The 14,610-nt window shown below is 36.7% G+C and overlaps 1 protein-coding gene and 1 long non-coding RNA gene across 6 annotated transcripts in view; one reads left to right on the forward strand and one right to left on the reverse strand.

Moving 5' to 3' along the window:
* FAT3 (FAT atypical cadherin 3) overlaps positions 1-14,610 on the reverse strand; it is a 756,780-nt gene that overhangs the window by 405,924 nt on the left and 336,246 nt on the right. The window lies entirely within an intron of this gene.
* LOC103101022 (uncharacterized) overlaps positions 1-14,610 on the forward strand; it is a 146,607-nt gene that overhangs the window by 104,576 nt on the left and 27,421 nt on the right. Inside the window, exons 5-6 of one of the 3 annotated variants that reach the window (XR_008911336.1) lie at positions 3,675-3,923; positions 12,995-13,046. This is a non-coding gene — a long non-coding RNA (uncharacterized LOC103101022). The remainder of the gene's footprint in view (positions 1-3,674; positions 3,924-12,994; positions 13,047-14,610) is intronic. The other 2 variants (XR_008911337.1, XR_008911338.1) reach the window with 2 other exon arrangements.

Genomic DNA, 14,610 nt, shown 5'->3' on the forward strand with positions numbered 1-14,610 from the left:
ATATCTCAAAGAGGGAAAAGGCCCCATTTGTACAAAATTATCTATAATAGCTCTTTTTGTGATGGCAAAGAATGGAAATTGATGGAATGCTCATCATTTGGGGAATGGCTGAACAAATGTGGTATATGATTATGATGGAATACTATTGTGATATAAGAAATGACAAGCAAGATAGATCAGAAAGATCTTGGAAGGTTTATATGAACTGATGCAAAAAATGAGTAAAACCAAGAGAGCACTGAACACAGTAATTACAATATTGTAAGTATTATCAATAGTGAAAGAATTAGCTATTTTGATTATGATAATAAACCAAGATAGTTCTTCAAGGGCTCATGACCAAAAAATGTTGTCTACCTCCAGAGAGAACTGATGAACTCTGAATCTAGATTGAAGAGACTTTTTTTCACTTTCTTTATTTTTCTTTATATGTGATTTCTTTTGTAAAATGGCTAATGGAAATATGCCTTACATGACCCCAATGGTATAATCAGTATCAAATATTTTGTCTTCTCAGTAGGGTGGGGAGGGGCTTTAAGGAGATAGAATATAGAATTTAAATTTTTAAAAAATAAGTGTTAAATTTTTAAAAATTTAATTAAGACATATAAAAGGTAATTTAGAGGCTTAGAGTCCTTCAAAATGATCATGGCTTCAAGCCATCTTGTTCTAATGATCTGCATGAGGCTTTTCCTAAACTGCCACTCAGATGTGTCTATTTCTGTGTGTAGTTGGCTAGAGAGACCAACAATTGCCAAATATATATCTCCAAAAAGTGTAAATCTCTTTAAAATATACTGTATTATTTTGCATTTCCAGAGTGATTTCCAGCACATCATAGGTAAATAGTAGACACCTGATAAATACTGGCTGATTTATTCAATGACACAAAGCCTACCTTCATACTTTGAATGCAGTAGATATAAAAAACATTTAGTTAATTTAAATGTTTAGAAAGTCCCTCTTGTATTAAGCTATAAATCTAACTTCTTATAATTTCACAGATAGAGGAATTAAAATCTGGAACCCCTTTACATACTAGAGAAGGAAACTGAAGTCAGAGACCTTAAAAGTAACTTGCGTACCATCACATGAGTAGAAAAATCAGATCTTCTGACTCTAAGTATACATTTCTGCACCTGGAAATCCAAATTACCCTGTATTTCCACCAACTGGTCCTAGTTTGGCTCATTGTAGCAACACTAAATAAGTCAATTTTCTCTTGTGGCTCTTTAAATGCTTAAAGACAAAGCACCCATAGCTGATAAAAGCTGAACATTGTATTTCTAGAATAAATGTAAAATTATCTTGAGTGACCTTATGGCTCTACAGGCTCCCATTAAACTTAGAGATCATGAAAACCTCAGCAACAAATAAGGCTTAAGGGTGCATATACACATGACTTTGTGAATTTATAGTTCACATATGTATTTTTTATAATTAACATTACATAGTATTCCTGCAGATTTCTTGACAAATGGAATAAAATATTCATTAATTTGTGGAATTATTAGTTGATTTATTGAACCTACATGAGAGGAAAGATCTCCTGGGAGGGGTCATGAGGTTCCTTTGCCCACTCTTAGTTGCTCCAGCTGAATTCATTGAGCCATACTCACTCACAGTTGGGATGACTATAAGCACAGTTGAATCTCTCTATTGTTCCTGGTTTATAAGGAAAGAGGAACTGAAATGCAGTCGGTACCTTGCAGGGGATGGGGTAGGTGGGTAAGGATGTTTCCTTTTTAGAAATTTTCTGGGAAGACCCCAATGGCAGTAAGTGAGGTGATGCTTCAATCCCATTTGAGAAGACACAGAGAGAACAGAGACAGAGGCAGGAATCAGCAGAGGGAGACAGGCAGTGGTGGGATAGAGAAAGGAACAGAGGATGGAGAGAACAGACTCACAGAGGAATCCAAAGAACAGAATTCAGAGTCCTTGGTTTTTGGGGAGTAGAAGAATGCTAAAGAGGTAGGAGTTTGGGGTCCCATTTTTATAGGGTTTTAGTGCTGGGGGATGGACCAGTTCTTAGTCATGTCTCCCTAGACTTAGTTCAGTTACATAGTGGCATCATCTCAAATTCAATAGCAATACCTTAGGGTTGGTTCATCAGCATAACATTTTGTGGGTGTTTTACTGGTCTCAGTGCACATATTTTTGGAGCTTACGGATCAAGGACAATTAGCAGGACCAAGGGGCCATTACACTGGGACCAAGCTGGCTCCCCCTCATTTAGCACATAGTCTCTGGATGTGGCCTTAGTTAACTTTTAAGATGGTTGCCAGCAGCTCCTACGATTCTCTAATTTATGAGACAGTTTGAGAGTAACTGTTAGGCTCTCTTAATTTATGAGACAGTCTGTAAGTGACTTCTCAGTTCCCCTTTACCATCTTATATCCTACGATTTTTAATCATAAAGTAGTTACTTATAAACGTACTATATTAGCCGTGGGGGACAGAGAAGGGAGAGTCAAGGGAAGGGGGGAAACAAGATGTAATTTCAACACACAGGACTAAGGAAAAGGCAGCCCAACCCTTTCTCATCAGTAGCAGGGCTCCCTGTAACTAGCAGTGAAAAAAAAACGGACAAAACAGGGTGGTAACTATTCTAAGTTATTAGGATATTCCCAGGCCTGGGCAAGTAGCTTTTCCTCCTGCTTAGTAATTTACATTTTATGTAACTTTATATTCTGTAAATATTTATGGGTCAACATTAGAACAAAATTTCTTTCTAAGGCTCCAAACAAGACAAGTCCCTTCAGAATACACCCGATCATATAAGCAGTCATAGAGAAAGAGAAAATTTACTTCCAATTTTTTTTTTACCTTCTGTCTTAGAATGGATACAATCAGTCCCAAGGTAGAAGAGTAATAAGGGCTAGGAAAACGGGGTTAAATGACTTGTTCAAGGCTAAATTTGAACCCAGGACCTTTTATCCCCAGGACTGTCTCTCTACACATTTAGCCACCTAGCTGTCCTAAACTTACGATTTTTCAAAAACAATTAGCCCCAAAATGCATATTAAATTTAGAAATTCTAGGTTTAAATAATATAACAAAGCAGGTTTTCTATTCAAAAGGTTTCTAAAATTAACTATCTCACATCCGAAGGTAAGAACTACAATTTTCTACTCAGAGGCATCATCATTCTTTCATTAATTTTTCTCTTGGTAGAATTATATGATTCTTAATAGAATTATATTTTTCTCTTCCAGCTCCTAAATGTTTTTCTCTAAGTGGAAGAGGAGGATATATATGTTCATATACTTCTTCTATATAATATACCATCTTTGCTTTCTCTATAACAAAGAAAGTAAAATAGAAATCTCTTGGTGTTTTACTATTTAATTGTACAAGTAGATAGATAATACTTATTTATTTATTTTGCACTGTATGACTGTGCACAGCTTGAATCAGAATTAGTTGATCTCAGCATGACCATATATTACCCATAATTGTTCTTTTTCATTCTCAAATAAAAATATATTCAAAGGGAAGAGGATGTATGCTATTTTCATTTAATGTGACTTGAATGCTTGAAACAGAAAATTAAACTAAGAACCTGTGTGTAAATGTGTCAAATTTTCCAATCTGCTATGGAAAATGCCTGGGCCATTTACTTTGACAAAGATCACTGATACTTCTTTTCCCATCCCTTACTACTTGCTCTCCAGGTGGTCTCAAATGCATCCCATCCCAAACAAAATGTCACCCAAACTTCTGCAATGGCTCCAAAGTCACTAGCCAGTATCACAAGCAAATGGCGGTAGGACTGGACTGCTGGCCAATCTTTCCCCTCAGATGACTGCATGGACTGCTTTTTAGATAGCGTGTTTGAAAAAAACCTACCTCTGCAATTACTTCAAATTCTGAAAACTTGAAGATACTCATGGAACATTACATGCTCTTAGACTCGTTGAGAGGTAAGATGGTGTAATGAATGGATAAGGCACAGAACTGTAGTCAGGAAAGCTTCAGTTCAAATGCCACCTCAGATAATTACTAGCTTGTGTGACTCTAGCTAAGTGCTTCAATCTTTCTAACCTCTTAAGTTTCCTCTTCTGCAAAATGAGGGAGCTGGACGTGATGGCCTCAAAGGTGTTTTGCAGTTCTAAAATGATGCTACTCCACATTGTTGATTTGGGAGTCTGGAAATGAATTAGACTGTTGCCTCATTGTGTGATCACTGGCAAGTGACTTAGTTTCTTAGAACATCAGTTTCACCTTTTATAAAATGAGGCTGATCCCACTAGCATAACCTATCATACATTGTGCAGAAGGTGCTTTAGAAAATTTAAGGTGCTATGAAAATGCGAAATGTTATTATCAGGTTTATTTGTTGTTGTTTAATTGTTTTAAGTTGTGTTCAACCCTTCAGGAGCTATTTGCCATTTCCTCCTACAGCTCATTTCACAGATGAGGAAACTGAGGCAAATAGGCTTAAGGGACTTGCCCAGGATCACACCACCAGTAAGTGTCTGAGATCAGATTTCCTGATTCCTAGTCCAGCTCTGTCCATTGCATTTATAATGTCCATTACTTGATAAATGTGTGTTGACTAGACATTCTTATTTTTTTTAGATATTCCTAACAGATTCTGTTGTATTTATTTGTACATCAGGGGCTTAATGCAGTTATATCAAAGTAAAATAGAATCAGGATCATTAACCATATAAAAAGATACCTGGAGGCCACATATTAACTTAGAAAATCATATATTAGCATCATCTAGGTTATCTTGCATTTTTATTTATTTTGTTAAGTATTTCCCAATTATGCTTTATTCTGTGTAAGCCTAGGGTATGACACCTTTAGTTTAGTGGTTAGGGACCTGGCCTTGGAGTCTGGCAAAAGAAGGTTAAAATCTTGCCTCTGTCACATACCGAACAACTGACAACTTCTTGGTGATGAAGGTAAAACTCTAAGACTAATCAGTGGAATTTTTTGTCAAATGATGCCTCCTCTAATGAGGGGAAGAGAGGAAGAGGAGTTACCGGATTATTTTACTGTAACAATCAAATAAATTTAAATAAAAACTTTGTCAGTTGCAAAGCAAATACCAGATTTGTGTTAGCAGAGTCTTGTCAACTTGGATTTGCCAACATCAAGGCAATCACAAGTCTTAGACCAAAACACATACAAACAAACACATATGCATACATACTAAATACATGCATTCATAGTCCCAATAAGTAGAGACCACACTGAACCCTCTGGATTTCCAACAGCATGCATTTAGGTTCCATACTTCTCCCTTATAGCTGAGTTACTTTCTATTGATTAAACATTTTTTCTCTTGACAGAAGTCAAGTCAAAGAAAAACCCCATGACAGTTGTTGAAAACAATGACAAACTGAAATTGAACCTGTCTTGATTCCCTGTTATTTACCATGGCTTAAACCTAGGGATCTATGGGTAAGATTAAGGAAAAGTGCTTCAGGCTGAATTTTTGCTTTTACTTGTAGTTAATGAGAAAGGACTGTATTCCTGTCAGCTTAGAATTTAAAGATTCAAAAACTTAGCTACACATTTAAAAAAGTCTCACTGGCTTTGAACTCTTCAAAATGGGGATAAAAACCAATACATATACATCATACTTAAACATTGTTAAAGTATTCTTTTTGGACAGCTTTTGCTATGTCATGATTTTCTGGTATCAACTCCATCAGGGGAAGCTAAAGAAACACCAGTTCAGGTCTGTGGACTACCCTTTGGCTTACATATTATTTCTTATTTTCTCATAGCCTGGATTCTTTTTTTAGATACTGTATAATTTCTTCCAAATCATAAACCTAGGGGAATTTGGTTGCATAACTGCTAAAAAGGATTCATTTTCAGTTTTACAAATGTATAGAATTGAAATTTTGAAAAAATTATTGGGCATTTATTTCCACTGAAAAAAAGACTTGCTTTATTGTGCTTCCTCATCCATCATGTCTTTTGAATCTTTGTACTAGATGTCTACTATGTCCAGGATGAATTCCTCACTCATTTTTTCCTCTTGGCATCCCTCAGTACCACAGTTCAGCTCAAGGACTACCTTCCTTTTTAAAGGTCTTTCACGTTAATTTAATTTAATTTCAAATTCTTTCCTTCTACCCAACCTGCCTCCAACATGTGGAGAGTATTCACAAATATTTATGATACTCAATAATCCATTTATTGATTGATTCTTACTTCAATATAAAGAGAAAACAAAGAAGACTTCTAGCATTTAGAATAAAAGTCAACTTAAGAGAAGCCAAATGCAAAAGTCACATTAGGAGCCCTGCACCTCTGGAAAGGAATACTTTCATGAGCAAGCTCAGAGAGCTATTTGAATATCTGAACAGACTCAAATTTTATAGGATTTATAGTTCAGGTTGAAAAAGGAAAGGAGGAAGTCTCAAAATCTGTTACTACTACACATTTAAACCAACCACCCCCTTGACAAGGATGTATGACCTCTAGGAGGTAAGGCCACATTTCAGACTAATGAGTGTGCACGCAATGAAGAAAACTATGTGCTAAAAGGAAAGGAAAGTTGTTATGGAAGACAGTAAATTAATTAACTAAACTAGAATTTGGCCAGAGCCCCAGGGTTAATTAATATTCTTTCACTTTAAACTGTGCTCTGGGATTTTTAATAAAATGTCAAGACCCAAACTCTCTCTCTCCTACAGGATGAAAATGTTGAGTCAGACACACTGTCAGGTATTAGCCACTCTCTAATTCCATTTAGGCTCTCTTTTTACCATCTGCAGAAACGAGCATGAGCAGTGTCAGGGATCAGAGCAGACTTTTCTAGGAGCCTGTTTGAGTAAATGGGCTTAAAATTCAAATCACGGTTCTGTAGAGATTGTTCTTTTCCTCTCAAAAGTATTTCAGACTTAAAGAAAATAGGGGAAAATACATCCAAGCCCAACACACACACACACACACACACACACACACACACACAATCAAAAGACAATTTTCTTATAATAAAGATACTTTCTACCCTTTTATAGAAACACAAATGAGGCTATTGTTAAAACATGGCAGACATGATCACTTTTAAAACATAGCTCTGTGGATGGAAAAATCACTTCTTTGGAGAGGCCTCCATGTGCTGAAAAGGGAAAGTTTTCCTGAAATATATTTTTAGAGAGTATTTATACGTTTTGAGGTTTATTTGTGCATGTTTATGTGTGTATACACATGAATATATGTACATATTTTTGTTTAAATGTATATATAACAAACAAACCATATCTATATATATATATAATTACTAATTCACAAAAAAGAAAAACTCAACAAAGGGAAGCAGTATAATGGTAGAAATAACACTAGATTTGGATGAGGAGAACTGGGTTTTAATGCAGACAATACTATCTCCTCAGTAATCTCATGACAAACAAAATGTCTATATTCTCTGATCCTTAGTTTCCTCTTTGTAAAATTGTTACATCTATCCATCAAAAAAAAATTATTAACTATCTATTTGCTATACTCAATGCTGATGATACTATTTAAAAATGTTTTAATTGTCCCTGCCCTCAAGGAGTTTACATTTTAACTAGGGATACATGTAGAGAACTAGATGCACAGAAAATATACAGAGAGTAGATAAGAGGTATTCTCATAAGGAAATGTCTCTACATTGAGGGCAGTTGGGTGGCTCAGTGGATTAAGAGACAGAGCTAGAGTCAGAAGAAGTTCAAATCTGGCCTCAGACACTTCCTAGCTGTGTAACCCTGGGCAAGTCACTTAACCCCCATTGCCCAGATCTTAGCTCTTCTGCCTTAGAACCAATACACAATATTGATTCTAAGATGGAAGATAAGGGTATAAAAAATAAAAGATAATATCTCCATAACTGCAAAAATCCTATCATACTCAATTAAATCTTATTAGAGGGTAAGTATACTCAAAATTACTTGTATGACCTACTTTAGAGAGTTATGTGAGAAAAGAGATTTATAAACTATAAGTACTAAAATCTGAACAATCAGTCAATGAGCATTCATTAAGTGCCTGGCATTACGTGTCAGTCCTTGTGTTAGGCTTTTTGTATCCACAGGGTTATGTATGGTTGTTGGAATATAATAATTGCAGATAATAGACAAAGTAAAAGTAAAATAGACAAGACAAAGTAGGCCAAAAAAAGGAATAAAATAAAATACTCTGTCCTCAAGAAGCTTACAATTGGTATGGTTAGTGGCTCAATGGACAGAGTGTCAGGCCTACATATTTAGGAATAAGTTAGGGATAGTCTGGTTTTCTAGGGTTAGTGGAAAGAAGGAAATTTTAAGATAAGACCCCAGGAAGGATTCTGGGTAGCAAGGAATTTTAGAACTAAAACTAAAATAACTGAATTTCACTTTCTTCTTGGATATCATCCAATCTGGGAGTGGGTTTTGTGTGTTCCTACAATTCCAAGCTGAAAGAGGAGTTTTATTCTAAGAGATTCTCCCTGGACAGTCAGGATTTTCATGGAGAAAATCTTTGGCATCTAGGTAAAGGATTGGAGAAAGCTAATTTCCCTGAGTATAGTTATCATCTGGCAGTAGTCCATCTACCAGGATTCCTATTGGCCAAGGTAATTCAAAGCTTTTCACCTATAAATTTGAGTTACTTAGTATAGCAGCCAAACTCAAAGGGTTTTCCCCCTTTTCTTTCATTCCTTTTTTCTTTCTTTCCTTCCTCCTTTCCTTTCTTCCTTTCCTTCCTCCTTTCCTTTCCTCCTTTCCTTCCTTCCTCTTTTCCTCCTTCCTTCCTTCCTTCCTTCCTCTTTTCCTCCTTCCTTCCTTCCTTCCTTCCTTCCTTCCTTCCTTTCTTCCTTCCTTCCTTCCTTCCTTCCTTCCTTCCTTCCTTCCTTCCTTCCTTCCTTCCTTCTTTCCGAAAAGATTAGGGTTAAGTCAGATAGCCCGGGAAAGAGTTTTAGATAGCATAGAGAGGTTTAGGTAAGGCCTAAAGAAGATCAGAAAGCTCACCTTAAGCAGAAGATTTAGGAGCTGGATGGAGGTAGCTTGAAGACTGTCAGGGTCATACCTACCAGTTCTCCTTATCCCTTTTTGTTAAAATAAACTTTGTTTCATAACCAAAGTGTTTGTGCTTAATTGGCCCTGTGGAGTTTCTGGGTGGGTTAAAATATCTTACATCCCTTTAGGACACTGACCCATTACAGATACAGGAGGACCTGGGTTCAAATTTGGTCTCCAACATTCCTTAGCTATGCAACCCTAGGCAAATCACTTGACCCCAAATGCCTAGCCCTTCTGACTTGGAATGGATACACTCTAAGTCAGAAGGTAAGGGATTAAAAGCAAAAAAAAAATAATAATTTTTTAAAAGAAGTTTACAATTATGTTTGTATATTTAAATACATATATTTATATAATGAGTACAAATTAATTTGGGGGTGTAAAGTACTAAAAGGTGAAGGAGGCAATTAGGAATTAGGAAAAACCTTGCAAAATATAAGTGATCTAATTAATGAATCATAAAGCATTTATTAAGTAATTATTCTACTCCAAGAAACACACAGAATCCTGTGGGTACAAAAATAAATAATCTAGCCAGCCCACTCTCAATAATATTTGGTCTACAAAAAAGTATTATAAAATGTACATGGGCAAGATAGACAGGAGGTATGAAGGTCAACTGACTTTGGTCAAACTAAAGTGAAAGGTTACTGATCTGCCAGGGTCCTGTTTCCAATGAGAGGAAGATGAAGAAGATGGCCAGAATGGAACCAGTATGCTTTAAAAATGATGATTTCTTTTGAAAGGACAAATTTAGGCAAAAGTTCAATTTTCTGAGTTCCTTTGAGCTGAGTTTTGAAGGCCAGGATTCTGAAAACCAGAAATGAGAAGGGAGTGCGCATTCCAAACATGGGCACAGTCTTTACAAAGGCATGGTGGAGGTGGAGAATTATGTGTGAGGAGCATGATGAAGGCCAATCTGGTTAAACAGTAGAGTTCAAGAAGGTGAGCAATGTATAATTGTTGGTCTTCAGTTGTGTCCAACTCTTTCTGACTATTTGGGGCTCTCTTGTGTGATACAGGCTGGCACATAAGAAAAGTGCCAGGCTGAAGAGTGTGTGGATCTGATCACCTTGACGGGGTAGGGGCCACAGGAGTTTGGAATCTGGAGGAGCAGAAGATTCTGGCTGAAAGAGCTGTTTGTCTCTCAATCTGGAGAAGCCAAAGAGAGAAGGTGGGAAAAGATTTTCTCCTGAAGGTTACCCACCTTTTCCTGCTTGTGACTGGAAATCCTTCCCCCTAACATTTCCCAATTGAAAAAGACTGTTGAAGAGAAACCCGAGAAAGGCATTTTGAATCTCTGTCAGACTTTACCTCAGCTCCTGTTGCCTGGGTCTGAACTGTGATCAAGGGGTCAAATCCAGGATCAGTCTACCTAACTTTCTCTCAGGGGGCTCAAGCTGCCAAAGCCTGAGTTCCCCCCTCCCCCAACTCAAGGAGGGAGGGAAAAAGGTTTTAGATAGAGACAGGGATCCCTTTTTCTCACTTTCCTTTCCCATTCTTTCTCTGCCAGTTATTCCTTTGTATTACCCTGATTTAATTGACATTAAAATAGTTATCTTTTCCCCAAGCTGTGAATCAAGTGTGAGTGAACAGATCAAGGGGAGAGACATCTTCCTAGGAAGAAACCCTTTGATCTTGAGTAGTGGAAAGGGGAGAGCCACCAGAGCAAATCTGAGAGAGCAGCCATAGTTAAGGAGGGAAGGTAGAAGGGGGGAAATCTTCAAACCTCCTCTCCTCTCTCTGACTCAACACTAAACATGAACCCCACTTTGAGAAGGGAGGTATCCACTCTTTTCCTCTCTCTGTCTCTATACTGAAAGACCTCTCAATTACACTTGCCAAACATACAGCTATGGTTTGCCATGTCCTCTACCAGCTTATGTTACAGATGAAGAAACTGAGGTAAATAGTTAAATGACTTGTCCAGAATCACATAGTGAGCAAGGGTCTTAGGAAACATTTGAACACAAAGTTTCTCGACTCCAGGCTCTATCCATTGTGCCCCCAAGTGACTTCATAATAAATAATAAATTGGGAAAGTTGAAGAGAGGTTGTAAAGAGCTTTAAATTCCAAGCAGAGAAATCTGTAATTTAACCTTGAGGTAATAGGGAGTCACTGAAGTTTATTGAACAGGATCACCACATTCAGACATTTAGAAAACTAATTTTGGCATTTTGGGGGAGTACAAATTGGAGAAAGTAGAGATGTGGTAGGGGGGGAAAGCTGACCATTTACACAATAGAAATAATCCTGTTTGAGAAATGAATAAAGGTTTAAACTGGAATGATGTTTATTTGAACCATCTAGGTAAGAGCACTCAGAGGAAGAAGATCTGATGAACAAATGTTTCTCCATATATATTATGTAGGCTAACAGTCATTATGAACAACATTTGGTAAAATCCTTTCATAAAATCTAAGTCTGTTATCTTTTTATCCTGTCATGTCTTGAAGTTTTAACCTCACCAAAATGCTTTTCCCTCTGAAAGAGCAGTGGATAAATCTATTAGACAGTATAATAGTCTGGAAATTAAGTTAGGTTAATTTAGTTATTGCTCCTTTACTGTAAACAGGACAAATTAATGGAATTTTCGAAATTCGTTTCTTTTCTACACCATGAAAATGACAAATGTTTTGTTCCCTGTTTTTTTCCCCTAAATAAGGAAGTAAGCTCTAATTGTGACAGAGGCTCAGGAGGTAAAACCCAGGGCCCAAAAGGAAACAGAGGAATTTCTTTCTCTAATTGAGTTCTCTTGTTCTCATCTCCTATAGATTTTCTGGATTGTTTTCCAATTTCTATTCCCCTTCCATCCATTAAACAGCTCCCATCTCCAACATCCACTTTACCCTTGTATTCATCTTCTCTTTTTAACTGTGGTGAAATGTTTCCACTTGCTCAGATATGAGCAATAAAGATTCCAGTAAAAACTTTGATAAATTCAAACTCATTCTATAAGTCAGTAGCCCAAAGGACAAGGGAAGAAGGGGGGAAAACCCACTATATCTTAGTTATAATCTTTGTAAACACAACTTGGTATGCATGTATATCCACAAACATACAAAGTATATATGAATAATAATTCCCCAAAATGAGGTGCTGGGAGGACGATGGAGAACAGCTTTTTCCTTCAAACTATTTTGTTGTTAGAACCTTGCCTGTGGTGTTTGTTGGAGATAGGCTGCATCTTAAGGAATTTCTATTTTTGTGTGCCTGGTAAAAGTTGTTTAAATAACAATAAATCTAAATGCAAGTTTTAAAGGCAAATTTATGTTTTCTTAAAGAAAACTAGACCAGTGGTTATATCTTCGTTTGACACCAGTGAACAAACTGCTTTCCATGTTGGAGGGGATGGAAATTATAAAAAGTGATGGAATTAGGTTGCTGATTCCCTCAACTCTATATGAATGTGACAGTCTATTCAAACAAGTTTCAGACTTTATAACTCACAAATAAGAAAGCAAAAATGCACAGGTTAGGGAAGGAAGGAGGCTTAGGAGGTTCAGATAAAATGTGGTAACTCAGAAGAGACAGCATGGCATAATGGCTAGAACGCTGGCCTTCAAATCATGAAAATGTGAGTTCATGTCCTGTCTGAAGACACAGAGGACTTGTAGGACCCTGAAGACGTCATTTAATGTCTCAGTGCTCCAGGGAAATCACCAAAATTGTAAATAGTAGAAATTGCATTGGAAGAGGGAATTTCCTCACCCTGGAGTCCCTAATACCACTGGTATCATTGATATGGGAAAAAAATAACACAACTCATATCCAGAACACAATAATAACTACCAACATTTATATAGCATTTTAAGGCTTGCAAAGAACTATTCATATACATGTATATTATATACAATATATATATATATAACACACATATATATATGTGTGTGTGTATAGAGTTATGTATGTATATATGTATGTGAATACATATCCTATTTGACCTTTGGAATGAATCTTTAAGATAAGTGATATTATTTTTCAGATGATGAAACAGAGCCTGAAATAAGTGACTTGTTTAAGGAATCTCACACATTGTAAGTATTTGAGGCAATATCTGAACTCAAGTCTTCCTGATTCTGTATATATCTAAATATCTCTGGGTAACTAAGAATGAATGCCCAAATAAAATAAATTAAATTATGTTACATTATCATGTTTTTGAAAAAAGTTTAAAAAGTTCATATTCAGAGATCTGATACTATCAAAGATGCATATCAAATGAAAAATGGGAGTGCTGACAGGTTCAATATGCAAAGGAAAATAGACTGACTGATGAGGATATCAAAGTATGTAATAAGACTAATCTTAGATAGGCTAACAGAAGTAGACTAACTGTTTTAGCAAAACCATGTTCCAAGTTAAAGTTAGTTTTTCTTTGTCAGGAAAAAAAGGAAATGTAGAGAGCAGAAGTGCCTCATTTCTCCTGCTGGGTCTACATTCAAAGTTTTTCCGGCTTGATGGGTCTTGGCAGAGCCTTGACTCCAGACAAAGTCTCAGGAAACCAAAGATCACTTCCCTTCCAAGATGAAGCACTGGAAGAGGCCTTACACAGACTGAGAGTCTAGAGGATCATTGATTTCATCAGGGTGCTGCTTCCTTCACCAAAGCAGACTAAAATTCCTTTCAACACAGGGAGCTGGCAGCAGAATGACTCATAGCTTGAACTAATGCAGTGGGGCCACGGAAAGCAATAACTAAAAAGCACTACTAACGAGATTTTAGGAATTCTACTTGTCTGATCACCATAGAGTTTTTCTTCCCTTTCTCAGGTTTGATTTTGATCTTCTGGGTTATGGAGATGTTCTGATGTTCAGTGGATTGTAGGCAACAGAACAGGGGATAGATAATCTGTCAGAGAATAAGACATTTCTACCATACTCATCCAAAGGCAACTGGACAATTGGCCTTGATATTGAGCAGTCATATAAAGTCAATAAAGTCATTCTGAGAGGGAAAATTGACATTAAAAAGCAAAATTAAATGAAAATAGAAGTTCAACTAGGTGGACAAGTAGGTGGTACCCTGGGTCGTGAGGCAAGAAGACGTCTTCCTGAGTTTAAATCTGGCCTCGGACACTAACTAGTTATATGACCCTGGGCTAGTCACTTAACCCTCTTTGCCTCAGGTTCCTCATCTACAAAATATTTTGGAAAGGGAATGGCAAACTACTCCAATACCTCTGTCAAGAAAACCTCCAATGGGGTCATGAAAAATAACTGAACCCTCATTGGAGGTTCAACTAAGTAAATGTAAATCTCTCACTGGTGGAAGTGTTCTTATCATTGTTAATTCTGATAGGAAATTTTAAAAAAAGTAAATACAAGATCATTTGGTGAGAGAACATTAACAACTGGGTACATTGGGCAAGCCTTATGGAAGAGGTCATGCTTGTGTTGAGCCTTGAAGGAAGATAAGAATCTTCAAAATAAGAAAGTAAAGAAACAAACATTTATTTCGTACTTACTAAGATGTGCCAGGCCATGTGCCGAGCTAGGGAAACCAATATGCTCACTGAGTTCAAGGAATTTAAGTTCTTAATGGGAGAAGAAAACATAAAATAGGGAGCTGGAAAGCAGGGAAGTGGTGAATGGAGTGAGG

This window comes from Monodelphis domestica, chromosome 4, assembly GCF_027887165.1.
Source record: "Monodelphis domestica isolate mMonDom1 chromosome 4, mMonDom1.pri, whole genome shotgun sequence".
In the NCBI taxonomy this organism is placed as follows: domain Eukaryota; kingdom Metazoa; phylum Chordata; class Mammalia; order Didelphimorphia; family Didelphidae; genus Monodelphis; species Monodelphis domestica.